We start from the raw sequence: 26085 nt of genomic DNA on the forward strand, positions 1-26085 counted from the left end.
TCCCAGAGGGGGGAGGGGTGGTGGGGAGGGAGGGAGAAGGGGGATCGAGGGGTATTATGTTTAGTGCACATGGTGTGGGGGGGGTCACGGGGAAAATAGTTTAGCACAGAAGGCACATAGTGAATCTGTGGCATCTTACTACCCTACTGGACAGTGACTGCCTTGGGGTATGGGTGGGGACTTGATATGAGTGAATGTAGTAACCACATTGTGTTTTCATTTGAAACCTTTATGAGTATATCAATAACCTTAAAATTTAAAAAAATAGTGTGAAGAATATATGTACATGCAATGTTTTTAGACTTATCAGTTGCATTATACTATAAACCTCATTCTGTTTTTGTTTCAAGTTGAATAAAATATATACATCTAGTTAATGACTTTGATGCTGCAAGGTACTCCATCACAGGGATATATCACATGTAACATCCAGGTCTCTCTAGGAATGCAAACTTAAGTTGCCTGCAGCTCCTTGTCACTGCAATGACTTGTCATACATGTCATATGCGGACTCATCTCAGTATAAGTGGGTGATTACCTGGGCAACAGAGGGCTTATCTGTACCTGAGAGGTGAGAGGGAAGGGGGATGTTGTGGCTGCTTGAGTAGAGAAGAAAGACAGCCTGGGATTGCAGTTTGTGAGCAATAAACGGGTTTTAAACTTTATTTCTCCGTTTGACTGATTTTGGTTTTTAGGGGTATTTTGCCCCGGGATTTCCTTTCCCTGGACTTAACAATTGGCGTAGTCGGCAGGGTTCCTCTGAAACCAAAAGCTGTCATAATGGGTGCAACCTTTGGGAGGGCCGCCCCTAGAAATGATGGGGAGAAGCGGCACTCGTACCAATGGGCATGTGTCTACACGTGTGGTTGTGGAGGCGCCACCACCGCTTCTGGCCATGCCAACCCCAGCCCGTGGCCCGAGCCTAAAGCTGCAAGGGCAAGCTCCCAAATTCTATTTCAGCCAATTGGGACCTGGATCCTACCTCAGCCAATTGGGACCTGGATCCTACTTCTCCCAATTGGAGCTTGGTCTCTCTCCTCTCCAGTCAGCAAAGAGCTCACCCACCACCCTTAGACCCTGCCAATTGACCAGAGCCACGACCTATCACCCCACCAACTACCCCTAGATCCAGCCAATCAGCCAGAGCCACGACCATCACCCCACCAACTGCCCTAGAACCCCATAAAACTTTTGTGGTATTGAAACGCGCTCTTTCTCTGGCATCTTGCCACTGTGTTGGTGTAGATGAGAGATTGAGCTCGAGCTAGCTCGAATAAAGGCTCTTTGCTTTTGCATCGGCGTTGGCTCCTTGGTGGTCTTCTGGGATTCGCGACTTTGGGCACAACAAAGCTACTGATTCTGCCACTGCTGCTGCTCTTGCTGCCGGCCGGAACAACCATGGAAAGGAGCAGAGGTCTGGGTCACCTTGAAGCAACTGGCTGCTGTGTACTACGCCTTGCTGGCTACAGAGCCCATCGCCGGAACAGCTCCAACCAAGGTAATAACCTCCTATCTCACTGTGGGGTGGGTGCGAGACTGGACCCAAAGGCCATGGAGTGGTGTGGCACAGACACCTCAGAAGACAATGTGGGCCTATCGGTGTGGCTTGCCTTTCACCTTTGAAGAAGTCAGCTGAGCCTGGAAGGAGTGCCCTGCATGTTGTGCAGATAAGCAAACCACCAAGAGGGGCCTAGAGCATCTCTCTGCAGCCTATGGTCGGTAGCTGGTTACTGAGAGCGATTGAGGTACCCACTTTATTGGACATGTGTTGCAAGGATGGGTATAGCAATTAAGAGTGAAATGGACGTGGCCCTGGACATTTCAACACATGTATGAGCAATGGCTGGCTCTTATGGCACCTTGGGGTAAAGGCCTAGAAGCTGGCCTTCTGTGTATTCCTGTAATAACATCAAATTCCCCTGACAATCACGGTTATTTGCTTCTATGGTCTTTGTGTCCTGGATGCGCCCCCTGGCTGCAGCTGCCATGTGATGGCTGGAATGGATGACCTTTGAACCTAGCTGAATCCTCTGGCTTGAGAATTATGATTGTGTTGCTATTGTCAAGAAAATAATGTTTAAAGAGAGGCTTGACTGTTCTAATGTTTGGTAAAAGTTTTGTGAGCAATCTAGCATGATTGTTAAGAATGAGTAAACAAGTGTAGAATTGTATTTTGTGCTTAGAGATTATGATGTAAAGTACATTTACTTTATCTGCATAGGCTGAATCCTGGCTTTTGAGGATTATCAAGATTTTATTGCTGTTGCTATTGAATGTTACTAGATTGGTTGGAAGAGGGGGATCGAGTCAATTGTAAGGCGAGATTTCTGGAAGGGTGGATTGTGGGTAAAATTGAAACATTTCCGGAATATCTCACCTGGCTTTAGTATATCTGCATATCAGTAGGTGTTCAGAGGTGGAAAGAAGTATGGCTTTAGTGCATTTGCATCTTTCCTCAGGGGTGGAGAAGTTCATCTCTGTATCAATGGGAGATTACCTGGGCAACCAGAGGGCTTATCTGTACCTGAGAGGTGAGAGGGAAGGGGGGTGTTGTGGCTGTTTGAGCAGAGAAGAAAGACGGCCTGGGACTGCAGTTTGTGAGCAATAAATGGGTTTTAAACTTTATTTCTCCATTTAACTGATTTTGGTTTTTAGGGGTATTTTGCCCCAGGATTTCCTTTCCCCAGACTTACAAATGGTCAATATAGTCTTTTGGTATTTAAGCTAACACATTAGAGATCAGCAAGGTGATAATCAGCAGGAAAGTCATTACATGATTGGGGAATTAGACCAAACCTCTGTGGCAAACAGATTACAGCTTGACCCGAACATCATAATTTTCTACCACAAGCAATCTAACAAATACCATTTCCTATGATAAACATCCATGTCTTGAGGTGGACACAGTAAGAAAACCCAAACCTTTCAATATTACCTAGAAATTTCTGTCCTAACCAAAGAGAGTTATAAACACATTTTAAAAAATGAAAACATACAAAATAAGTATAGATTCCATTTAAAATACTTAGTACCAGGATATGTACGTGTTTGCTAAATCTTGTCTTTTTAAGTGAAGGCTAATGGTTATTAAGTACTTAACAATCTCAAAAGCAATAGCTTCCTCAGAGGCCCCTGCTATTGACATCAAGTCTCATTTTAACTTTCAAGGCTAAGTTCAAGATATCTGATGCTTGTAATTTTCTTAATCCACTTAATGACATAGAGTTTATTTGGATGTGAACATTACATTAGACAGTTTTTGATTATTCAGCTAAATATCAGGTAACATTTCCTCACAGCAGTAATAAAAAGGAGAGTGGAGAGGAAACTTAGAGTGATGGATACATTATGGCATAGACTGTGGTGATGGTCACGGATGTAGATTTACAATTCATCAGGCTGTACACATGAAATATGTACAGCTTTCTGTGTATCAATCACACCTTGGTAATGTTTTTGTTTTTTTTTAAAGAGCCACTTTTAAAAAGCAGGTGCTTGGAAAGTAACAAGGTTTGCTTCACTGAATGGACAAATGGCCTTGCTGGAGGGCTGGAGAGAGGATGTCTAAAACTGCACCCACTTACAAGGGTCAGAACGCACCAGCCCAAGGCTGCATGGCACCAACAAGGGGCCTTGGCCTTATTTCTGGATGCTGGTGACTTAGGAGTCCTTCTTGTTTCTCCCCACCCCTATATACCTGTTGTCACTGGGACCACTGAAATTGGATTTAGGGAGAATTACAATCCTGTATATTTCAGCCTCCTGATTCTAGAAACATGCATGAAGCAAACATGATGTGGGTCAATCCATTAACCTAGGGCTCTGGTTCCTTCTCTCCCACCTCAGGCCTTACCAACTCCTTCCTACCCCCACTCCTGCTTCTACGTTCCTAGATGCATAGGCACAGGACTGGGGCACTGTGAGTAAAATTGTAATATTTTCAGAATATCTCACCTGGCTTTAGTATATCTGCATATCAATAGGTATTCAGAGGTGGAAAGAAGTATGGCTTTAGTGCATTTGCATCATTCCTCAGGGGTGAAGAGAAGTTCATCTTCATATCCATGTATAATTACCTGGGTAACTGGAGGGCTTATCTATACCTGAGAGGTGAGGGGGAGGGCCGGTTTTGCTTCTGCTGGAGCAGGAAAGAGAGAAGGCCCCAGACTGCAGTTTGTAAGCAATAAACAGATTTTAAACTTCATTTCCCCTTTTGGCTGAGTTCAATGTTTAGAGGTATTTTGCCCCAAGATTTCCTTTCCCCAGACTTCCAGGCACCTACAGGGCAGGAGGAACCAGCCTTGCTCATCAACCTGCAGGCTTTCTTTGGAGACCCAGCTCTCTGCCTCCCGAGGGGGCTGCCTGCAGCCCAGACGCTCAGCACTGGAGGCTGAAGGATCAGTTAAAGAAGAGCAGCAAGTGGGAAGGGGCAGTGGTGCTCCAGGAGGGAGAAGGTGCCCTTTGTTTGTTCCTCCCTAGGTGGCCCCCAGATGGAGAGTGCAGTGAAGACCCTCCCACCTCATTTGCTTTGGACGGAACACTCTCTTCAGAACGCTCTCTTTAAGAAACTTGGAGATGATCTTTTCTGTTTGAACATGACTGAATATGTTGCCTTCTGGAAGCCAGCTGACCTTGTCACATCCCCTGTGGCAGAGGGGATGGGGCAGACACAACAGCCCCCTTTGGAACAAAAAAAGGAATTGCCATTGTAAGTCCGGGGAGAGGAAATCCTGGGGCAAAATACCTCTAAAAACTGCAATCAGTCAAAGGGAGAAATAAAGTTTAAAAACCGCAGTCTGGTTTACTTACAAACTGTAGTGCGGCTCATCTCTCTCTCTTGCTCCAGCTGCAGCAAAACCGGCCCTCCCCCCCACCTCTCAGGCACATGTGAATTCTTAAAGCTTTTTATATAATTTGTTTTCATTAGTGCTCCAGTGAAATATAATCATCAGAAGAGATCTTTTAGCACGGAAGAAAGGCACAGTGAGGCTTATTTAGTTCAAGCACTGGAAATCAGAAAGAACTGCACATCCTTTCCTTTGACGTGCTGAGCTGCACTGTAATAGTCATCACAGTTTTGCTCTTCTGGATAAACAGCTCACGACTGCATTCCTGCATTCGGCTGACAGCCACCTTCCCTGGAGGACACTGCTTTCTTCAGCATTAACAGCACGTAGCTTTTCTTTCTCCTTATTTCTGATGACCTGTTTTGAAATTCTCACCGCCTGCAAAACCAAAACCAACACCGAAGCTAAGAGGTGTTCTGAGAGGAGTGCGGTCGTCCTGTAATTCTGATTCTTGTCTCCCTGCTGTTCATTTAATTCCGTGACTCCTTGAGATACATGTACAATAAAGACAGTGCTTCTCAAATTTTAATGTGTATATAAATCATCCCAGTAGATGTGGGACAGGGCCTGTCAGGACACATTCTTAAAAAGCCCCAGATACTAAAGCTTCTGGCTCCAGAACCACATTTTGAGCAGCAAGAACACAAGAACAGTCCGTCGCTAGCTATCATATATAAAAACAAATGTGCTACACGGTTGAGAATCTCCTGAAAACCAACCTATATGGTTTCTCATCTGGATTCTACAAAAAAAGTGTTTGGCAAACAATGCCTGTCATCCTCCTCAAAGTTATCTTCAGAAAGAATTGTTCCTGACTTCATATCATAGAAATGGAATGCCTATTTGATAAGTTTTGTAAAAATCAGTATTTCTAATATTATTATGGTTATTTTTACCCTCAAATTTAGATTGCTTCAAGCTAACCAAGATATATGTTGTTTTTTAAATTGTTTTTCTTCCTAAGGCAGATAAAATATTTCTATTCCTACAAATGAAAAAAACAAAAAGAATACTAACATTTGGGGGGAGCTCTGAATATGCTTTCAGCCTGGTCCAAACTTCTTTCTGCAAAGTGCTATCAGGAAAGACTTCAGTAACAAATCCTTGAGCACATGCTTCCCTTGCTGTTAACTTCTTTCCAAAAATAAGCATCTCTATTGCCTGAAATAAAAGCAAGAGTAAAACATTAACTTAATGAAATAAAGCTCAGTTAACTTCAGAATTAACTGCTCTCAGTAGACATAGGGACATTTACTGGTGGTCTTTTGAGGTTGCTAGTATCTCTCACTAAGGGAGAACCAATGATCTCAACAGGCAATGGTTTGCAAACTACATGCTGAGGCCCCATTGGCCCTGTAAGGTTGCTCGGGGCTGCTGCCTCTGTGTGTCTGGGTTGGAGAGGCAAGAGCAGGGAGCTGGGGAGGAAATCACTCAAAGCGCATGCTGATCTGATGATCCATGGCAGCTATAATTTTTATACACTATAAACAATTATAAAAAAAAATAAAACTCATGGTCACAGGGAATGCCTGACTTTTAGAATTCCCTTCCTGGAACTTCTACCTGGCAGTCTAGCTCTGACAGCTTTCCTTGCCTGCACAGGTACTCGATTAGTTCTGCTGAACTGAAGGAAAATGAAAGACTCAGTTTCTAACAAAATTGTGGTCACTAAATGGATATCCTTCTCTACGTTTGCAATTTCTCTTCCAGAAAAGTAAAGACTATTTCAGAGCCAAATGCTCTAAGCCTTAGAGTTGGTCCTTCAAAGTTAAAATCTGTATAATGATTCAGCGTATATGACAAAATAGTGAGATTTTTGTAAAAAGTACACTTATAGCAAAAACCTACAGCCAATGAAAACAGGCTCAATTCCAACCCCCCCCACCCCCTTGCAGATCTCAAAGAAAGTTTGCTAAGCCTTTTTCTTTCCCCCGGCTCCCTGGTCTGGTCATGATCACTTTGGACTCATGCACAGAGCAGGGGCAACTAGGTTTCCATAAACACAGGGACAACCTGAGCAGCCACTTGACCACTCTGAGAGCCTTAATGCATTGGTGTAGAGCCAGCTGATGGGAAGGGTGCGGTGTCTGCGGGTAGCTTTGGGCGTGGGAAACCCCATAAGCCTCGTAGCTGCTGGCATGTCACGTGACTGAAGCAAAGGTATCCTTTCATCACTTTCAGGAGATGCTGCTCATCCATAGAGAGATAAGTGGGCCCTGAGCTGGCACAGTCCTGGTCCTTCTGCTGACCAATGCCCACAGCTGTGGGGGACGGCCTTGCACTGCCTGCGATGCCGCCAGCCCGGGCAACCCACTGGAATAGCAGCATCCTCACTACAGGACTTGCCGGGAGAGTTTCTAACCTTCCCTCATACCAGACATTTCCCATAGCTCGGTTCCTCTAAGAAGTCTCAGAGTTGGGCATCAAATAATTGCTTCCATTTTGTTTATATTATCCAGGGAAAGAATGGAGGATATAGCATTGTCTCTGGAATAGAGATCATTTAATAAAATTTACTTGTAATGTTTCCAAAAGTTACCTTGGCTGGGCCCATTATCCTTGGGAAAGTGTTAAGAGGAGCATCCCTCTGGGCTCTGGCCTAGGCGACTAAAAGGTGTATGAAATGTTGCCTATTTGGAGGGAAAAAAAGGAAATTATTTATATGTATATGATTAAAAAAAAACAAGTTGTCCATATCCTCATAATAATTGAGGAATATTTTTTTAAAAATTAGGATTAGGATTGTATATACACACAAAATTCACTCTCTTTAAGTATGTATCTTGATGAGTCTTAGTAAGTGTATATAATTATGTAGCCACCACCAGTCAAGATACAGAATATTTCCACACCCCAAAAAATTCCTTCCTGCCCTTCCAGACTCAATCTATTCCTCCCATCCCCAAGCAACCACTGATGTTTTCTATCCCTATAGTTTTGCCTGTTCTAGAATGTTATATAAATGGAATCATACATTCTGTTGCCTTTTTTCTTTTGTCCTTTGAGTAAAGCTTTTGAGAATTGCATGTTGTTGATGCATTAGTAGGGTTTTCCTTCTTTCTGATTATTCCGTTGTATGGATGTGTCATCATTTGTTTATCCATTCACCAGTTGAAGCCATTGGTGTTAGTTCCAGTATTTTAGCTGTTATAAATAAGATTGATATGCAATTTGTATACAGGTCTGCATGAACATGTCTTCAATTCTCCTCGAGGACCTAAAAGTAACATTGCTGGGTTGTGTGGTAAATGTGTGGTTTTATTTTCTAAGAGGCTGCCAACCTGTCTCCCCAAGTGGCATACCATTTATAATTCCTAGCAGCAGTGTACATGCCTCAGTTGCTCCACATTCTCACTAAACTTTCTTATCACGAGTCTTTTTTAACTCTAACCATTCTAGTAGGTGTGTACTAGAGTCTGGTTTTGGTTTTAATTTACATTTCCCTAATGATGAATGATGTTGACCATCTTGTCATGTACTTATTACACATCTGTATATCTTCTTTGGTGAGATAACTTACAAAATTTTGCCCACTATTTTTAAGTTAGATCAGTTGCCTTTTTATTATGAGTTGAAGTCCTTTTCATATTCTGGTTCCAAGTCATTTTCTTACCAATGTCTTTCTTATATATTTTTCAGAGCCATTTTCCCCTCTTCTCTGTGGGCTATTGATTTCTCTTCACTGCCCATTTTTATATTAAGTTTATGATGTATGACTTTAGAGACATGTTTTAAAAAAAACATGAGAGATGAGTCTTTGTTATGTCAGTTGAAAACTGTTTCCTCGATCTAATTTTGCCCCAAATACTAGAATCCACTCGAATATTGGTTATCAAGAATACAGAGTAATTTATAGTATTTTTTTCTACATTTACTATTTTATATGTTTTTTGATGAATGAAAGTCCTGACGAAAGGGAATTAATTTATAATTGACAATTTGTAAACAGAATATTTAGACTTAATTTCCCATAATCAGAGATGGTGTTATTTTTTATTGAACATTGTTAGAAGATGTAAATATATAATGTATGCAGCACAGAAATAAAAATAATAAAAATATAAAATAGTTATAAATGTTACGTACCTTTTTTTTTTTACCCCTAAAAGAAAGCTTATTTAAGAAAATATACTGAGAAGTCAAAGCCTAAGGAAATTAAACAGGTAACCGAGAAAAAACACAAACCAGGTACACATATGTAGCCAACAATAAGCAGCATTGAACTTATGCACAAGAGTTATTATGAATAAGCATTCATCTTTTCTCAGGAATAGAGCAGGTAGGTTTGCGGAGGGTTCGGGCTCCAGCATCAGACAGCTTAGTGACTCTAGGACTTCCTTAACCTCTCTGTGCCAGTTTCCTCATCTGTACAATGAGGATGAAGGTACCTATCGCACAGGGCTGTTGAGCACATTAAGTGAGTACATATAATGTGGATCAACACAGTGCCTAGTATATAGTTTACTCAAATATTTATTATTTTTATAATCTCCAACTTATTAGCCCATTTGCTGACAGAGAAGCTAATAGGCAATGTTAACTATTGCCCATAATAAAGATAATTTGGTTGTATGAGTTAAATATTAACCCACATTCCGTATGGTATTTATTCAAGAAGCCAGTAATGATAAATCCGTCTCCAGAGTCTCTTCTCTTTTTTTTATCTGATTTTAAGTTGAACTTTGGTTTAATTCAGTTGGGTGAACCCTTAGCCGTGGTTGCTATTTGTCAAATAATTTACTTTGGGCCAAATCCTTCAGGATTTAAATTATATATACATGTATATGTATGTATATATACACACAAACATACATACACACATACTCTTATTTCAATTTTCAATTCCAATTTGAATTATAGGATCGAATTCCCAGAAATCTTTTAAGATGATGTATATGACAATTATTTTGAATTCTGTGGGAGAATCAGGACAAGATTCAAATGAGATGATATATTTGTCCTCTAGGTACCAAAGAATTAGAGACCCTTAAGTTCGGGTGAGGTCAATTAACTGGTCATCTAACATGGGGGAGGTGACCAAAGACTATTGATTTCTGCCTTTGAGCAGAAATTTCCACCTGTAAAGGTTAGGCAGTCCAGTACCTAGAACCTCATTTGCTGTTTTTATGGGAGAATTATTAATAAGATTAAGGTGTGACAATATGCCCAACTTGAGCAAGTGGAATCCAGTAAAAGATAACCAAAGGGTTAAGGTCCCTGACATGGTCCTATCGACCAGTGGGGAAAATACTTCTAAACAAAACTAGGAGTCTTTTCAGTGGTAGAGACCAATGTTTCCCACAAGGTTGTAGATCAGCAAATTTTACCACCATGTAAGCAAAAATCACTCTTAAGAATCTGATAACCCTAGAGGTGATTGTTAGTTGTACGGCAAAAGTTCTAAGATAAATGCTTATCACATCTTTGTTTATAATGACAAAAAGTATAAATAGCCTGACTTGGAGTCAGGCACTGGTTAAATTAGATAAGTTAAATAACCCAAACATTAGCACTGGTTATCTCAGTGTTAAGATAAAGATGATTTTTAACCAAAATTTTTTCTTTCTATTTTTCCATATTTTTCAAAATTTTATTTTCCACTATGACATATATTACTACTGTTGTAAGAATAAAAATAAAACGTGGGGGATAGGGGTGCTGACCCCTGCAGTCAAAAATCCATGTGTAACTTCTGATTCCCCCAAAACTTAACTCCTATTAGCTTATACTGTTGACCAGAAGCCTTATCAATAACATAAACAGTTGATTAACACATACTTTATGTTATATGTATCATATAATGTAGTCTTACAATAAAGCTAAAGAAAGAATGTTTTTTCCAATTTTGTTACCTCCTAAAAATTTCCAGTACATTAATTTTAAAAAATCTGCATAACAAGAAAGCAAAAACTGAAGGAAAAACACAGCAGCAGACTCACAGAACCCAAGAATGGACTAGTGGTTACCAAAGGGAAAGGGTTTGGGGAGGGTGGGTCATAACAGAGGGATAATGTTATTAAGGGGTATTATGATTAGCACACATAGCATAGAGGGGGCACAGGGAAGGCAGTGTAGCACAGAGAAGACAAGTAGTGACTAGCATCTTACTACACTGATGGACAGTGACTGTAATGGGGTGTGTGGTAGGGACTTGATAATAGGGGAGAATGTAGTAACCACAATGTTACTCATGTGAAACCTGAGCTTAAGACTGTATATCAATGATACCTTAATGAAAAAAAAATCTGCATGTAAGGGAACCTGTCTAGTTCAAACTGTGTTTAAGGGTCAAACTGCAATTCAATGGTGAACACAAGGCGGAATTGTGTTTTGAGCAAGTAACTTCTCTGAGCTTCAGTTTCCTCATCTGCAAAGAAGGGGGAGTTGATAATACTGAAAATTGTTTATTATCTAAAAATCTAAATTCCAGGATTTGTTTACTTGGGGAAAAAATGTCAAGTAATGCACTTGCATAACCTGCAAAGATGCTATTTTTCATCCCCAATAAGAAGCTTTCAAGGTCTCTTGACTATTTTAGAGTAACACAAAAATTGAAAATTGAATAACTGCAACTTAATTAGAATATAGAACCAGGAGAGTTGGGACAATGTTCACAATAATACTGGTGCTTAGGAAAATTCAAGTTAATAAGGAAGAAAAAATAAAATGAGTCAAATTAGTTAGACTAATTCTTTGGGAAAAACTTAAGTTTAGTCCATTCTATCATAAGCCATATGTAATCCATTTACTGCTAGCAACAATAAAGGAGAATTCACTTCTCAGTTTTACTTGCATGACTTCATAACGTTCTGGGAGTTAACTTACCCTGTCCGATGCATACACAGCATCAAAGAGCCCAAGTATGGTGACAGAGATTCCCACAGCTGGACCATTCACCAATGCAACCAGAGGCTTAGGGAAATCTATAAAACAGCCTACAAATTCCCTACAGAAATGGAAATATGAAAACATTTAAATGTTTTAAAGCAGCATTACGGAAGTATGTACAGGCAAGACTGTATGAGTCTTTGACATAACAAACTCAGTCAGGCTGGGTGTTTCCATATCACCCAGAAGAGCCTCCTTGTCTTGGCACCTCCCTGGCATCCCATACCAGATTCATCCTGGACACCCATCTGAAGGGTACTTGATGGAAGCTCACAGAGTGAGTCCTTTAGAATGACCTTAGCTCAAATCTTGTATCCTGGGCAGCTCAGTCGGAGCTGTAAATCAGCTGTAGACTTATTAGAATGGCTGAGCGAACGTGCTGCAACATTACAGCTCAGTGGGAATCAGACTCAGCAAGGATAACAAGTTAAGAAGAGAGAAGCCTTCACATTCTCTGTATCAAGACTACAAGTATCCTATTACCAACCATCATGGGAGCTATGCATTTCTCTAGCCAGATGAGAATTTACTAAGTTCTGCCTTAGAATGAGAATTTTATTTACAACTACACTTTACTGTTATGCTTTCCAGTCAAATCACGTAGAGCGGGAGGATGAACAGGTAACAGAATTTAAAGTTATAGAGTGAATGCCCACATATCGATAGAGGCAATTTGGAGAAATACGCTTGTTCAAAGTCACAATCACAGTGACACAAAGATGTATTTATTTTACCTCTGCTTAACTAAATACCACTTTGATGTATAAGGATGAGCCCTGTGAGGTCAGACTAATGCCACTGTTACCTCAGCAGAGTGGCACCATTTTTGGCTTTCTCTTCTACTCCACCAGGGGGGGACATCCATGAAGTTAGTCAGATCATTCCCACTACAGTAATAATCACCATTTCCTGTAAGCAAAATCAACAGATTCACCACTCATTCATGCTATAATTACTGAGTATCTACTATGTGCCAGGTTGGATGCCAAACACTGGAAATACACTAGGTGAGCCAGCTGTGGTTCTTGTCCTAATTTACAGACTAGAGAGTAAGTTGCACAGATTTAAAAACACAAATACATGTAGGTAAGCCAACTGACACACAGGGGAGGTACATGATGGTAGGATGAGCATATGTAACGGGATCTGTTATAATCAGGAGGCTTAGAGACATACTTTCCTGAGGAAGGGACAACTGAACTGAGATCTGCAGGGCAAGCAAAGCCCTAGCTAGACAGAGGGGTGGGAAGAATATCCATGCAAAGGGACAGCAGGTGCAAAGGTTCTATGGAGGGAGTAAGCCTGGGGTACATGATGGGATGAAGAAGTGCCACTGTGCCACAGCAGAACGAGCCAGTGGGTAGAAGCTGGCGTAGGATGAGGATAGGCAGTATAGGCCACGTGGGGCTTTGGAGTTCATAAAGTTTTGCCTTTTATTTTAAGAGCCACTGAAGAGGTTTTATTTAAAATTTAAGTATAATTTACATACAATAAAATCACTTGTTTTAAAACACTTGGATCAATGATTTTTGATACGTGTAAATATCCATGTGATCACCTACAGAACAAGATGTAGAACCTTTCCATCACCCCAGAAAGTTTCCCTAACCTCCTTACCATTCAGGCCAACCCCACCCTGCCCTGAGACGATTGCTTTCTGACTTTAATCATCATAGATTTGCCTATTTTAGAATTATTATAAATGGAATCATTTACAGGCATAGCTTGAAGTTATTGCAGGTTCGGTTCCAGATCGCTGTGATACAGCAAATATTACAATGAAGCAAGTCAAATGAATTTTTTTAGTTTCCCAGTGCATATAAAAGTTGTTTACACTATACTGCAGTCTATTAAGGGTGTGATAGCATTATATCTAAAAAACCAAGTACACACCTTAATTAAAAATACTTTATTGCTAAAAAAGCTATCATCTGAACTTTCAACGAATTGTAACCTTTTTGCTGGCAGAGGGTCTTACTTTGATGTTAATGGCTGCTGACTAATCAGGATGGTGGCTGCTGAGGGCTGGGGCGGCCGGGGCAACTTCTTTAAATAAGACAACCGTGAAGTCTACATCGACTCTTCCTTTCATGAACGTTTCTCTGTAGCATGCGATGCTGTTTGATAGTATTTTACTCGCAGTAAGACTTCCTTCAGAATCAGAGTCAGTCCTCTTAAAACCTGCTGCTGCTTGACCAACTAAGTTTATGTAATATTCTCAATCCTTTATTGTCCTTTCAACAATCCTCACAGCATCTTCACCAGGAGTAGATTCCATCTCAAGAAAGCACTTTCTTTGCTTATCCACCAGAAAGTACTCCTCATCCATTCTGGTTGATGATGAGACGGCACAGCTCAGGCACATCCTCGGGCTCCACCTCTAAGTCTAGTTCTGCTGCTTCCACCACACCTGCGGTTACTTCTTCCAATGAAGTCTTGAACCCCAGGATGACTGGAATCAACTTCCAAATTCCTGTTAATTGTATTTTGACCTCTTTCCATGAATCATGAATGTTCTTAATGGCATCTAGAATGGTGAACCCTTTCCAGAAGGTTTTCAATTTACCCCAATCAGAGGAATCACTACCTATGGCAGCTCTAGTCTTATGAAATATATTTCTTAAATAACAAGATTTGAAAGTCAAAATTACTCCATGATCCACTGGGCTGCAGAATGGATGTGGTGTTGGCAGGCATGAAAACAACATTAAGCTCACTATCCATCAGAGCTCATGGGTGACCAGGTATATTGTCAATGAGCAGTAATATTTTGGAAGAAGTACTTTTCTCTCAACAGTGGGCTCAAAATATTCAGTAAACCACGTTGTAAATAGATGTGCTGTCATCTGGGCTTTGTTGTTCCATTTAGAAAGCACACACAGAGTATATTTAGTGTCATTCTTAAGGGCCTTAAGATTTTCAGAGTGGTACATGAGCACTGGCTTCAACTTGATGTCACCAGTTGTGTTACCCCTAATAAGAGAGCCAGCCTGTTCTTTGAAGATTTGAAGCCAGGCATCAACTTCTCTCTAGCTATGAAAGTCCCAGATGGCATCTTCTTCCAATAGAAGGCTGTTTCATCTACACTGAAATCTGTTGTTTAGTGTAGCCACCTTCGCTAATTGGCTGCACTCACCATTGCTCCAGGCCAGCTGGAGGGAAGCCCTGCCTACAGCAACTACAGTGGCTTAAAGAAGAGGCTGCTTCTTGAGTGCACAGCTAACTGGCTCTGACAGCAGAGGCAGGCACTGCAGCCGGGAAGCAAGAAAGAGCTCTCTCCTCCTGGCAGTCACCAGTGTCACTCACCTGCAACCTCCGCCACAGTGTCACTCACCTGCAGCTCCAGGCCCCTCAGAGGGCAGCCCCACCTACAGCACCTTAGGGGCTTAATGTAGAGGCTGCTCCCTGCACGTGGCTCACTGGCCCTGACAGCAGAAGCAGGCACTGCAGCTCAGAAGCGGGAAAGAGCTCTCTCTTAAGAGTAGGCACTGGCACCCATCTCCTGTGACCCCTGCCATCATCCCAGGATTATAAAAAGTCAGAAGAATATTGTTCAATCCAAAATCCCTAAAACAACAGAAAGAGGGCTTGGTGAAATGGAAATCACCAATCTTCCTGAAAAAGAATTCAAAATAAAAGTCATTAGCATGCTAATGGAACCACATAAGATCTAAGGAACAAGTTAAAGACAGAGATAGACATGTTGAAAAATACAGTAGCTGAAATGAAACATACAATGGAGGGATTTAAAAGCAGATAAGACGAGGTAGGGGAGACAGTAAATGGAATATAAGTTAGAGAACAGGAAAACAAAGAAGCTGAGGCATAGAGAAAAAAAGGATCTGTAGGATGAAAGAATATTGAGAGAACTGTGTGACCAATCCAAACAGAACAATATTCTCATTATAGGGGTACCAGAAGAAGAAAAGGGATAGAAAGTGCCTTTAATGAAATAATTGCTGAAAAATTCCCCAATATGGAGAAGGAAATAGTCTCTCAGGCCAAAGAGGTGCACCGATCTTCCAACACAAGGGACCTAAGGAAAACAACACCAAGAAATATAATAATTAAAATGGCAATGATCAAGGACAAGGACAGAGTATTAAAAGAAGCCTGAGAGAGAAGAAAGATGATATATAAAGGAAAACCCATCAGGCTATCAGAATTCTGAGCAGAAACCTTACAGGCCTGAATGTGTATATATATATATATATATATATATATATATATATATATATATATATTCAGTGCAATGAAACAGAAGGGCCTTGAACCAAGAATACTGTATCCAGCAAGATTATCATTTAAATTTGAAGGAGGGATTAAACAATTTCCAGATAAGCAAAAGTTGAGGGAATTTAGCTTCCACAGACCATCTCTACAGTGTTTTTTAAAGGGACTGCTCTAGATGGAAGTGCTCCTAAGGCTAAATAGCTGTCACCAGAGAAAATAAAACTGCAGTAAAGGAAGTAGACCAATTAATTATGAACCAAATGCAAAATTAAATCAGGTTCCCACAAAGTTAGTCAAGGGATACAAAAAGAGGACAGAATATGACACCTAACATATAAAGAGTAGAGGAGGAAGAAAAAGAAGGGAGAAAAAAAAGAATCTTCAGATTCTGTTCATAATAGCATAATAAGCAACTTGACAGTAAAGAAGCTGCCCTTCAACCTTTGGTGACCATGAATCTAAAGCCTGCAATGGTAATAAGTACATATCTATCGATAATCACCCTAAAAGTAAATGGACTGAATGCACCAATCAAAAGACATAGTTACAGAATGGATAAAAGAGCAAGATCAATCCATATGCTGCCAGAGAGTCTCACTCCAAACCTAAAGACATACACAGACTAAAAGTGAAGGGATGGAAAAAGATACTTCATGCAAACAATAGAAAAATCAGGAGTTGCAATACTTGTATCAGATAAAATTCAAAACAAAGAAAGTAACAAGGGACAAAGAGGGACATTATATAATGATAAAGGGGTCAGTTCAACAAGAGGAATTGACCATTACACATACCTATGCATCCAACATAGGAGCACCCAAATATGTGCAACAAATATTAACAATTAAAGAGGAAAATAGGAGACTTCAACACACACCTCACTCCAACGGACAGATCAACCAGACAAGAAAATAAGTAAGGAGGCAGAGGCATCGAACAACACATTAGAACAGATGGACCTAACAGACAGCTACAGAACTCTACACCTAAAAGCAGCAGGATACACACTCTTCTCAAGTGCACATGGAACATTTTCCAGAATAGATCATATACTAGGCCACAAAAAGAGCATCAGTAGGATTTACTCCAGGGATGCAATGTTGGTACAATATTAGAAAATCCATCAACATCATCTGAAGTTAAATTAAATCCTCAAACTGGGGCAAATAAGGTGATTAATTTTGCTTCAGGGTTCCTTTGGAAGTCGAATAATGCCTTTTTACTTCTGGTACCTCAGTTTGAAGTGGCATGAAGGGGAAGTTTGCAGAAAGACATTTTGAGAGTACTGGAAAGATGACTACCTAGAACGTAAATGTCATTTAATATGGAACTGTTATTGAAACTTTTGAGCTTCGTTTCAGCTTTTGCTAAGTCCAGGAGTTGTTAGGTTCGCTTGTTATGTAAATTGAATTTTTAAACAATTTTGGTGCAAATTATGTGATTTTGTTTTTCTAGTGATGGATTCAACAATTAATGATACTAAATGGCATTGTATGAGGAAACATTTACCTGCTCTTGGAGAGCATTCAAACCATCTAGGTTTTTACATACTCAAAAACAAAGATATTTATATATTTATTTGTATTTTTGTTTTATATCTATGTAATTCTTTTATCCATACTCGCCAACATGAAATCAGGGTGACAATTGATCATTTTCATTCCTGTAATCAATTGAGTTTGGGTTTGTCCTAGAAATTTGAGTGTGGAATATCTGTGTTTCTTCTGTATATATATCTTAATTTTCAGAGGAAGAGTTGCAGAAATTCTTACATAAAGTAGGTCCCCTGGTTGATTTAATCCCAAAAGTGTTTAAATGTTAAGCATTTTCCCCTCATGGACTCTATTAATATTAAACAATAGATTAACCTTTGGGTAGTTACTAATTTTTTGCGGATACTCTTCCCCCAGATTTCCACCCCCATTGTAGCATTTCTTTATATGGTCCTTAATTTTATTTTATTTGTGAATGTTTTTCTTTTTCCTTAATCAGATTAATGAAATTAGATTTCCTTAATACAGATTAATGACTCGGAAGACTTCTTTCAAAGGAAAGTTTTCAGAAATACGTTGAGAATAATTTATATCTCCAGTCATGTATTAATTTATGTACTAAGTGTGTAGATTGGGAATCCAATGTTTTATTGTTTTTACTTCTAGATTCTCACCCGTATCTTTTAAAAGACATTACGAATTCAACCTTGTATTTATTCATATTCTCTGCCCCCCACCCCATGAAGGCAAGGCCATGTATCATTGTCAAGAATAGCTCAAATATATTATATTTAAATAATTAAAAAATAAAGTGTATGTAGTACAAACCTATTACATCTTTCTTCTACAAGTGCAGATCTGAAGCGATGCCCTTCTTGGATACAAAATGGAGTAACATAATGTAAAAGACATCTAGCAAACTGGCACTAAGAGTTGAGGTAGCTTATGACTCAGTTCCTAAATGCCAAGCCAGGATTTGAAGTCTAACTCCCAAGTCTGTTTTTTCCTTCTAAACATGCTGTTCCCCACAGAAATGTTTACGATCTACTTACTGAGCACCCACCCACACAGCTCTTTGATACTCAATTTTTTTTTTGAGTAAATGTAAAGAGCACTGCATTGGCATCCAGAAATATCTTAGTGCAGAGCTATGACCTCTTGTTATGAGAGTTTATAGATCAACCTCCATTTCCTCAACCATAGTATATTATCTCCTTGGTCTCCTGCTGTACGATTCTTTAAAAGTTTACACTTGCGTAAACCATTCCAGGTTTATTTAAAAAGAGCATAGTTAAAGCAAAGCTTCAGAAAATAATGCTGGCAAAAAGTTCCTATAAAAATTGCTCACCAAGTTCGCTTATTCCATCAGTTTAGAGAGTATACGAGGGCCATGTGTCAAGGACTTACCCAAAACTACTGTAGTTTTACAAGAATGTGGTTTTTGAAAGCGTAGTTAAAAGTAAAGCAAACATCCACTTACTACTTGAATCGTTCAGCAAACGTTTATTAAGCGACAGACTTAAGCCCTTTCAAACTTTAGGCCCAAAGTTTCACACTTGTTTCAAGAAGTCTCGGAATGCAAGCAAAGAAAAGCCTACCGATCCGGTGTCCTCTGGTCAAAGCCACGCCAGAGGGGCCGCTTAGCGGCCTAACCTGCGCGCCGGAAACCCCTGGAGGGGCGGGCCTCTGGCGAGCGCGCGCTTCCCGCCGGAGTGCGCAGGGCGCAGCATCAGTCTCCCCCTCGGCACAGGGAGGCGCGTGCGCGCTCAGTGCGTGCGTGCGCCCGGGTAAAGAGGTGGGCGGGCCTGAGGAGAGCCTCGCAGGCTAGCCCCGCCCGCGCTTCCTGGGAGCCGGCCCCCAGCGGCCGGTGGTTTATTTGCCTCTGGGCGGTACCTCTGTGCCCTGCCTTGCTGCGCAGCCCCGGCGTCTGCTCTCTCTCTTGGCCTCGTCAGCGCGTCAGTTGTGTTGTTGTGGCCGCCATTGCAGTCATGGAGGTTTTTCCGACAGCTGCGCCATCGCCTGGCAAGTAGGTACAAGAGCCGCGCCGCGGCCACAGGCAGGAAGCACGCGGCCCCGTTTGTTGACCCCGGGAGTTGGCTTTGTTTTGCTGAGAGACCGTTAAAACCACAGCGCTCGGTCCCCTCCACCAAGCAAGACCAAAAGTTTATTATCCCAGAGGCAGTGTTTTGGGGACAAGTATGCAAGTTTGAACACATTTTGTTACCATCTTTGCTACCTTTTAAGTACCATTACTTTCATTGTAAAGGAGTGCAGAGAGCATTAAGAGTCAGAAAAAAAAAAAAAAAAAGAACTAATAAAACTTAGCTAAACCTTAACAGCAGACCATTCCGGAGTAGTAAGAGATTCAATGTCTAAACTTAGAGAGAGACCAGATCAAAGGAAGAGAGAGCGAGAGGCCAGCCAAGGGCTATTTGAATCCTAGTTTACTAAATCCCCATGGTTTACAACCCTGATATCCACCCTGGCAGGGCCCTTGCTTATTTTTATACTGCTTCTCACTTTAGGTCCCTGTATCTTAAACCGGCTAATAGCCTTTGTTAGGGAAAGAGTGAGTGCTGTTCAGGTGCTAATGCTGAGACCGCAGTATCATTCACTCACACAGCAGGAAGAAACAAACATTCCATGATTGGAATGGTCAAAGGAAAGTGGGGAAATGTAGAATCTAAGCATTAGTAAGATTAGTAAATTAGCATAAGCATAGCCATCTTAGAAACCTAGAAACCATTTTCTGAGAGTGTGACTCAGAGGAAAGAAAAAAAAAAAAAAAAAAAAAACAAACCCTGGGCCTGGGTTAGGCCTTGAAAAACAAGTTAATCATGAGCACCGGGTGGTGGGCAGCTGTGACCCTTGGTCAGCTAACCTTGGTCAGTAAATCTTACATACCAAGCTTATCGTGCAGAACCTCCCTAACCATTGAGGAGTAGTAGTCTTACCCTGCCCTTGCTTAACCCCAGGATATATGTCTTGCAAGAATAATGTATAGTTATAGAAAATTGCTATGAGTTAAGTGCTTTGAAATTGCTATATAAACCCTTGGCTCTGAGTGCTCGGGGTCCTTGTTGAGACCCGTTGCATCGGGCTGACTTGGACCTCAGCTAGCTAGTTGAATAAAGACTTTGCTTGAATTTACATCTCTATGCCTGTGTAGTTTGTTCTCTGGGGAAGCCTCGGAAGCCTGGACCCTAACATCATACAAGGTACACGTTACAGAAATGGTTTTGGAGGCAACAAGGTCAAGTTGCCCCAAGACGTGCCATTTTGCATACAGATTATTTTGAGCTGAAAACCATCAAGCCCAAAAGACTCAGAAAACACCTGACAAAGTTCAAGGCCCCCCCATGTATAAAAAGAATTTATAGAAAGAAAACTATCATTGTAGATTGCTGTATTATAATGTAATCTAGGGGTGATTGACAGGAAGGAATGTGACAATGTCTGTTAAAATTTCTCTGAACTCCATCATTTTTGTGTGGCCATCAAATATTTTGTTGACCAAACATTTACTCTTTTCAAATTCCTGTAGATTACTTACCTTTTCCTTTAAAGTCTCAGATGACCGCCCCCCCCTCCCACCTCCTTGATTCATGATGACATACTGTAAGTCCGGGCAGAGGAATTCCCGGAGCAAAATACCTCCCAAAACCGAAATCAATCAAAGGGAGAAATAAAGTTTAAAACCTGTTTACTGCTTACAAACTGCAGTCCAGGGCCTTCTCCCTCCCCCTCACCTGTCCCATACAGATAAGCACTCCTTGCCCGGGTTTACCTTTGATACGGAGATGAACTCCACCCCTGAGGAATCATGCAAATGCACTAAAGCTGCAGTTCTTTCCACCTCTGAACGCCTATTGATATGCAGATGTACTAAAGCCAGGCGAGATATTCTGGAAATGTTACAATTTTACCCACACACACATACCTCATTCTCCCTGACAGTCTTGGAACTCTCCGCCTATGTAATAAACTTGGTTTTTTTCTTCTTTCTCATGTCAGTTTCATTCTTAGACCAGCTAGAAGAAGCTGGATGAAATTTCTTCCTTCCCAACAGTTTGAAAATACTTTTGAATTATATTCCTCTGGTGGAAAGACAGGGATTATTAAATTTGGACCGTCTGAGTTGCCCTATCCATCAATCCCAATAAGCTCTGAATAGGCTCTTTGTAAGTAGGCTATAAATAAAAGAGCATTATAAAAATCCTTTGAAGAAAACTCCTTGTCCATGGAGTCCTCAGATGTCCAGTGAGAATGTAGAGCAACTTTTAGATAGGTAATAAAGTTTTATCTAGTTTATTTCTAGACTTGGAGTTTGTAGCTCTTTGGGAAAACACTGGTCTGAGTTTTCCTTTATTACAGAACTTTTTCCTTTTGTTGGATTCTCCCAGAGGAGGACGCCGCCCCAAATCACTCACGAAAGGCGTCTCTTGATGCAATAAGCAAGAGGAATTTATTCAGGAACCAGCTCGCTGGGGTCCAAGTTAGCCCGACGCAGCGGGTCTCAACAAGGACCCTGAGCAGCTAAAGCCAGAGGTTTTAATAGCATAGCATTTTCAAAAAGACAGTATTTTCTTACACAGTGTTTCAGCAAGATAAGCTTGGTATGCATGACTATCAGACCAAGGTTAGCTGTCTGAAGGCCGCAGCTGCCCACCACCTGGTGTTCATGATTAACTGATTTGAGGTTAGCTAACTGAAGGTCACTACATTTAACACTGGCTGACTAATTTGTTTTTCAAGATTCTAATAATTTTCTTTCTCCTAGGCTAGAGGGTGGTGTTTAACCCTTTAAGATGGCTGTACTTATGCTAACTTTTGATTTTTCAGATCCTACACTTTATTCTATGAAAATTAATTTTATCTTGTTCTAAGCAGTTCTGATGCTTTAATGAAAATCTGGAAAATAGGACAAAGGAAGAGAAAATGAAAGGAAAACCTCCTGAAGTTCCATTATCCAAACTGAATCAACATTAACAGATTGGCTTATTTTGGCTTATTTCCATATGAAATATTACATTTTCCTGTACTCAGGTAAGGAATGTTACAGTTTGCTTTTTTCCTGTAACATGTCCCTCAATTTTTACATAATTCTAGCTTTTAGTAAATATTTTTATAACTACATGATGTCCCTTTCTTTTGTTACTGGATGTTTAGGTCATTTCAGTTTTGCAGTATTATATGACTATGATGGGGCAATATTTAGAATATTATTTAGAATGTGACTATTCAAGTCAGATAGACCTGGGTTTCACCACTTGCCCTGTAACTTCAAACAACTTATTTAACCTCTCTGAACCTCATTTTACACTTAATGTGAGGATAGTTTTCATCACATAGGGTTATTAGATGAAATAATGAATGCAAGTGCCCAGAGCATTACTGGTAAATATTAGCTGTTTCTACAGGTAGGGTTTTTGTTAGTTTTTTAGTTTGTTTCTTTTGTTCTGATTTTTTTTTGTGACACACATCCTTTATTTCTTTATTTTGTATGTAGTTAAATACTATCATCACACTGTTGTAGGAAATTTTGTGTAAGCTTTTCATATGTTTTGTTACATAATACATAAAAACAAATAATATGTTAATTAGAAATACATTTTTGCAATAAGAAAAAAATGAAAATTGTGTAACATCCTACCTATAGGTAATTATTTTTCACATTTTATAATAGGGTCTATCCTTTCTCACTTTTTTACACATATATACATATACTGATATTTTCACACTAGGCATTATAAATTCAACTTAATAACTTGCTGAGGCTAGCAAAGAGGGCAATGTGATAAGAATGCAGTGATTTAAAGGAGTAGGAAATAAAGCTGGAAAGGAAGCATAGGATTTGGATTTCATTTAAAAATTATTGGACAGAGTAAGCTCAGGACTGAGTAATGACATGATTTAATTTGTTTTACATGGTTTATTTGACTGCTGTGAGGAGACATACAGTATGGGACAAGGGGAGGAAGGGTGGAATCTGGTTATGAGTGTTATTCAGTAATCCTGGTGAATGATGGTGCTGGTTTAGACCAAAGTAGAAGTAGGGAAAAAGAGATGGATTCCGGATATATTTTGAAAGGACAAGCTATAACATTCATTGATAGATTGGAAGTGAGGTGTGAGAGAGAGCTACTTAAAGGACTTTGGCTTAAGCAGTTGGATGTATGCAATTGCTCCTTAGGGAGATAAAGACTGAAAGGGGAACAGATTTTAAGTCGGGGGTTGGGAAGAATGAGGAATTCTCCTGCAGTCATATCACATTTCAGTCTGTTAGATGTCTAATTGAAAGTGAGGTCTTAAAGACTTCAATTATTGGTGGGTTGTCAATATCTCCCTTCATTCTATTGGTTTTTGCTACATGTATTCTGGTCCTCTGTTACTAGGTGCATGCATGTTTATAAATGTTATATCTTCCTTTTGGTTTGACACTTTTATCATTTACAAAATGTCCTTCTTTTTCTCTAGTAACTTAAAAAAAATCATTTTTTAAAAGTGTTTTTTGTCTGAATCTCATTCAGCCATTCCAGCTTTCACCAGCTGGAAATCAGGTGAAATCATTTCACCATGGCGGCTGCTTGCATGTGTACTGTTAAGTCTCAGTGTGTCTTCTATGGACAACATATAGTTATAGGTAGATCTTTTTTCTTTTTTTTTAGTCTAAATTTATGCCTTTTGATTGTTATTCAGTGTTATTGATACAGTTGGGTTTATGTCTGCATTTAGTTTTTTTGTTGTTTGTGTATCATGTTTTTTTCCCCTTTACTGCTCTTTTACTGCTTTCTTTTGATAAAGAGAATTTTCTGATGTAGCAGTCTAATTTCTTTAGTGCTTTTTTTTTCACTTTTTTAAGTTATTTCCTTAGTATTTGTTCTAGGGCTCACCATATCCATCTTAATTTACTAGAGTAGCTTCAGGTTTACTAGCTTAATTCCAATGAGATTAAAAACCTTATTCCCATGTAGTTCTATTACATTTCTTTGCTTTCTATGGTAAAATTGTTGTACGTATTTTATCTATGAAGGTTACAAACCCAATAATACATTGTTATAAAGATTATATCATAAAGAGGCTGAAAGAAGATAGGACAGCAACTACACATTTGTAGCCTTTATTGTATTGTTCTCTTAATTCCCAGTTCTGGTTCTCTTCATTTCATGTTCTTGTGGATTCATGCTGCTACCTGGAGAATTTCCTTAGCTCAATACAGCTTTACTCTTTTCTACCTCCTTCATACTGTTACTAGTAAATATGTTACATTTTTATACATTATGGGCCCATCAATATATATATTTTATACAAATGCTTTTTTTCTCATGAACATTTTTTAAAAACTTTATTGAGGTATAATGTGCATATCATAAAATCATCCACTTTTAAAACATTTTCACCACCGCAGTAAGATTTCCTCATACCCATTTACAGTTGTTCTCCATTCCTACCCACCCCCAGGCAACCTCTAATACACTTTCTGTATAGATTTATCTTTTCTAGGCAATCATGATACTTTCTGAATTTTATTTTTGCTATATTCATAATGTTTATACAACTACCCCCTCTATCTAAACCCAAACATGTCTATTACTCCAAAATAAAACCTATACCCAATAAACTATCTTTATTTCCCCATCCCCCTGGCCCCTACCAGTTAGTACTTTATCTCTATGGATTCACTTATTTTTTATATTTCATGTAAATGGAATAGTATGAAACTGGTTATATCTGGCTTTTTTCATGTAGCATGTTGTTGAGGCTCATTCACATTGGTACTCCATTCCTTTTTATTGCTGAACAATATTCCATTGTATGTATAAATAAGTAACTTGTTTTTAACTCACTTAAAAAAGGAGAAAAATATGCATTTATGCTATCTTTTGTAATTGCCTAATTATCAGTGCTGTTTATTTTGTGTGAGGACTTAGATTACTGTCTGGGGTTACTTTCAGGCTGAAGAACTTCTTTGGTATTTATTGTAAGGCAGTCTTCTAGCAGCAAATATCTGGAAATATTTGTATTTCATCTTTATTTTTGAAAAATAGCTTTCCTGGATATACTATTATCAGTTGATAGGCTTTCGTTTGAGCACTTTAAATATGTTATCCCATTGCCTTCTGCTTCCATTGTTTCTTCTCAGAAGTCTGTTAATATTATTGGCATTCTCTTAGGAATGAACTGTTTTTCCTTGCTACTTTCAAGATTTTCTCCTTGTCTTTGGCTTTCATTGTTTTATAATGAGGTATTTACATGTGAATCATTTTTTATTTATTCTGCATGGAATTCTTTGAGCTATCTGTATGTGTAGATTATGGTTTTTCAATATGCTTGGGAAGATTTCAGGCATTATTTCTTCAAATATTTTCTGTCCCTTTTTTCTCTCTCCTGGTAGTCATTTTATGTGTGTTGGGGTGCTTAGTAGTGTCCCACAATTCTTTGAAGCTCTGTTCATTTTTCTTCATTGTTTTTTCTCTCTGTTCTTCTGATTATATAACCTCTACTGAGCTATCATACAGTTTGCTAAAAAATTTTTTTCCTGCCAATTCAAACCAGTGGTTGAGCCCCTCTAATGAAATTTTTGTTTTAATTATTTTACTTTTCAACTCCAGAAGTTCCATTTG

General features: G+C 39.6%; 1 long non-coding RNA gene and 1 pseudogene across 3 annotated transcripts in view; one reads left to right on the top strand and one right to left on the bottom strand.

The window, feature by feature from the left end:
- Positions 1 to 1790: 1790 nt before the first annotated feature.
- On the bottom strand, positions 1791 to 19174 carry LOC140846682 (enoyl-CoA delta isomerase 2-like; annotated as a pseudogene).
- Positions 19175 to 19252: 78 nt separating this feature from the next.
- The window catches only part of LOC140846683 (uncharacterized), a 141132-nt gene continuing 134299 nt past the window's right edge, over positions 19253 to 26085 (top strand). For all 3 annotated transcript variants that reach the window (XR_012126051.1, XR_012126054.1, XR_012126053.1), the window contains exons 1-2: positions 19253 to 19487; positions 22352 to 22507. This is a non-coding gene — a long non-coding RNA (uncharacterized lncRNA). The remainder of the gene's footprint in view (positions 19488 to 22351; positions 22508 to 26085) is intronic.

This window comes from Manis javanica, chromosome 16 (genome assembly GCF_040802235.1).
Source record: "Manis javanica isolate MJ-LG chromosome 16, MJ_LKY, whole genome shotgun sequence".
Lineage (NCBI taxonomy): Eukaryota > Metazoa > Chordata > Mammalia > Pholidota > Manidae > Manis > Manis javanica.